The sequence below is a fragment of the Equus asinus genome, chromosome 1, assembly GCF_041296235.1.
Source record: "Equus asinus isolate D_3611 breed Donkey chromosome 1, EquAss-T2T_v2, whole genome shotgun sequence".
NCBI classification, from domain to species: Eukaryota; Metazoa; Chordata; class Mammalia; order Perissodactyla; family Equidae; genus Equus; species Equus asinus.
This window is the reverse complement of record NC_091790.1, coordinates 115,666,990-115,671,319: the sequence shown is the minus strand read 5'-3', so window position 1 is coordinate 115,671,319 and position 4,330 is coordinate 115,666,990.

The following is a 4,330-nucleotide window of genomic DNA, read 5'->3' as shown; positions in this document are numbered from 1 at the left end:
CTACACATTTAGGGGCCGGCCCTGTGGCCAAGTGGTTGAGTTTGCACGCTCTGCTTCAGTGGCCTGGGGTTTGCCAGTTCAGATCCTGGGTGCGGACATGCCATCGCTCATCAAGAGATGCTGATGTGGCATCCCACATGGAGAAACTAGAATGACTTACAGCTAGGATATACAGCTATGTACTGGAGGGCTTTGTGGAGAAAAAAGTAAAAAGAGGAAGATTGGCAACAGATGTTAGCTCAGGGCCAATCTTCCTCACCAAAAAACACATAGCTTAAAAAAAAAAGTTTTATAAAAAGAATAAATCACTACACATTTAAATCTTTTGAAATGGAAGTGCAAAGAATATCTTTTTACATTAGTATAAGATTTAATAGAATTAGGGGATATGATGATTTTATATCACTGGAGAAAACATAATACACCTCTGAAATATTCTGGTTTCAAATATCTAGTGCTAGTCTGACTGCTCCTTAATACAAATATCACCAAAAACTTAGTGTGAATTGTGTAAAGAATCTGAAATATATAGCAATATGTCCTGGTAGGGAAGGACAAGGGAGCTGGGGATAAGGGTCATGGAAAAGAATGGACAAGACTCCTACATGGATATTTGTGATTATTTGAGAAAAGTTTTACTCTACGAAGTTCATGGTGCTAGAAATCAACTGCATCATTTTGTGACATTTGAAACAAAATTGAAAGAACAGCAAAGTTATCCCAAAAAATACCATTCTGTAGTTGTCTAGACGGGAAATAGCAAACTCAAGAAGTAAAAGATTGGCTCTCCATCAAACGACAAATTCTATAGGGAGTTTGCTAATTATGTCTTTAGGAGTTTTCAATTGTATAAACGTGTTGAGGCAAAGAATTGGTGTCAAATGCTTTATTGATTGACCAAGATGCCTGCTTAAGAGTGAGGGGATCAAAAATGAATCTGTCACCATTACTGAAAAACTGATTTATGTGCTGATGGCAGATAACTACACTAAATATAGTGAGGTTTCCTGGAAATAGTAGAATTAAATAAACATCACCACAAATCACTATTTGTACAAAGTAAAAATAGGACTGAAACACTTTACTACCCCCTTCCAAAAAAAAATAATTTGCTGCTTCAAAATGAGCTAAATTATTTTGTAACTGCTGAATGCAACAAAAAAATTCTCATCTAGGAGACCTGGATTTCAGACTTTTCTCTTTAATTATTATCTGTGGCTTTGGACATGACGCTTAAACTCTGAGTCATTTTTTTGCTGTCTTTAAAATGATTGTTAAATGATAAGAACTGGATGAAATCTCTTTTGAAGACTATGCTCGCCCTAAGCACGAGGGATTGGTTTTGCTTCTACATTTATTTCCTTAGGATGGGGTTTGCCGTGGCTGCACGTGAAGAGGTCTTTTGGACCCTTGCTCCTCAAATGTGGTCCATGCACCAGCAGCATCAGCGTCACCTGAAGCCTTGCTGGAAATGCAGAGTGTCAGGCGCCGCCCCAAACACACCCTTCAACAAGATCTGCTGGTGATTCATGTGCACATCAGTATTTGAGACGCACTGTTTTAACGTATTTGTGGTGTTATTGTTAAGGCCACTTCTTTTATATCAATCACTCATCTTGAAGGAGCATTTCAAGTGCCTTCACCCATCTGTTGAAGCACCTTTAGAGTAAATTGCCTTAGCACAGGCGTGCTTTTACATATAATCCGTCCCTCTGATATGTTGGTTATGTTAATTAATTAGGGCCATGCACAGGACTTTTTCCGAGTACTTAGCAATTTCCTAAACAAGTCCCAGTAAAAGCTAAATCTATAATGAGAAAAGTACAGAGAAACAAGCACAGCACAGAATGAGAAAAATACATGTTGCAGCAGAAAGTTCACACTTTTCCAGAGATGATGTGTAGAAAGTCAAGATGTGACTGTAAAGACAGAAGAAAAAAAGACAAGCTAGAAGCCAAAAGCAGAAAAATGAGACACTTATTTAAAATATCTAGCTTTAATCACAATTGTACTAATAATTAGACTTCCAAATTGGTATAATTTTTTGAGCCTATTTTAAAATGGAGATTATTATTTTATATTTGGGTGAAAACTACATGTTTTAGCTCCTGAAGGAAAATGACAAAATTCTCGCATCTTTCAGTGATTTTGGCCAAATTGTTTTTCTCATTTATAAATTAGTTTGATTGGAGGATAATGTTATTACGTATTTCTTAAGGATTTACTGTGATTCTAAACATTGCTCTTCCTGTTTCCTATTGCAAAACGTTTATTGTTCAAACCTTTTATTTATCTCTGTATTTGATTGTTGCTACTAGATTGACCTGACTTGTGTTCCCAGGTAAATTCTCCTTGGAGAGGTAACTCGTCGTAGGAGACTGCACAAGACAGTACAAGCTTGGGACTGCTCACCTCCTCATCTCACCCTCCCTCCTTACCTTCCTCTTTGCTTCTCTTTGCTTTCTTTTCTTTATTTGTAAAGGCTACTTAAAAAAATGTGACTTGTCCTGAAGGAAGGGGAGATAGTCACCAAATTATGAGAGAGATTTTGCCAAGGGCCTTTGAGAAATCTCCTCCACTCCTTTGATAAACAGATGGGTCTTCCTTAATGGAGTGAATATTCAAGACAAAAAAATAAATTACTAGTAAATAAATTATGTGGAAAATATTTTAGGGTTAAGTTAAAAGGATGCCACTATCTTGAAGGCAGTAAGGTGTCGAATTATTTTTCAAATAATTACTTCTGATATTATCTTGGGCAATGATCAGAGGAAAAGATACGAAGGAAATTAAAAGGTGCTCTTGGCTACACTTCTACAACATTGATCTCATCCTCAATCAAATTTGCTCCTACATTTGCTAATAAGAGGATTTCATTGCCCCTGACCTGTCTCTTCATGTGACCGTATGCCCTTCCATAGGCAACTGCCAAGGTTTCTTTCCTTGCCATTTTATACTCATAAATTATTAGGAAATTAGACTCCAATGTAAAAACAAAATTATTTTTCTAATTTGGATGACACTAAAAATTAAAATCACAAAGAATATGGCAACTTCATAGACTGTTACACTGTTCAAGATAATGAAGTTCGCACATATTAATAATGAAATGCAATCTCCAGGGCACAGGCATGGTTTATCTTCTACCTGCCCTTAGACTTCTACACATAGGGCTTCCAACAAAAATTCTGTTTAGGGTGGGAATTGTAAAATGAAATTTTAATATATTTTTGTTATGATAAGTACATCCTAGCTTATAAATAAATACAGTACAGAATTTAATATAATGTCTAAAAAAGGACAGAGATCAAACAAACAGCCAGAGTTTAAATAAGGAGTGGATTAGCTCTCTTCTCAGTTTCAAAGTCACTAAAATAGCAATAGCTTTTAAAAAAGAAGAAAATCAAATCATATCCCTAAATAGAAATGTGACAGTCACTTCTCAACGAGTGCCATGATTCATCAGTTTAAGTACATAAATTAACTTGAGTGTTTACATAGTCAAAAATTACTGACTTAACAGATTAAAGTAAGAGATCAATTTAAGAAAGCAAGGAGCAAGTTCTAATTGAAATTCTTTTGGGAACTTGACTTCTACATAGTTTGTTCAATAAATATTTGCTGTAGGCTTGATGAATGAATGAAAGAATGAATGAACAAAGCAAGTCAAACAAAAACGTTTGAGAATTCTTTGCTTATCTTAGAGAAACTTATGCAGACTAACCACATCTATGTAAGACAAATGACATTTTTTTGGGTACATTCTCTAATTAAAACTAAATCACAGTTAAACATGGTGAGGTAGCCAGGAATTGAAAATATTCAGAGTAAGTTCTACAAATTTAGTGACTTCAAATCACAGATATGAGCTGTGTATAAAAATAAATGGAAACCACTGGTCTGCACTTTGAAAATTGCCACATTTATAACTTCTTATGTAAAATTTCCTCTGGAAAATTTTAATATGGACTTTCAATTAGCCAATATGTCAAAAAGGATGGATCTTAATAATTTTTACAGTGGAAAACACTAGAAATAGAGTGGAGCTTTGGACTTTTAAATTTTTCATTATGCTGTATTCTGATTTAAAAAATAGTTTATAAAGTACATAGATATGGAAAATTTTTATTTGGTTTCTAGCACATAAGTAGCACTTTTTCCCTTTATTCCTGTCAACCATTCCACGTGTCTGCTCCCTTTCATCCTGTGGATAGATGGAGACCATTAGCAACTGTCTCCATGTTGTTCTTTCCGAGTTTGTCCACACACCTACAAATAAAACCAAATTTAAAAAAATAGAAAAGTAAATCCAAGTCTGTCACTCATTATT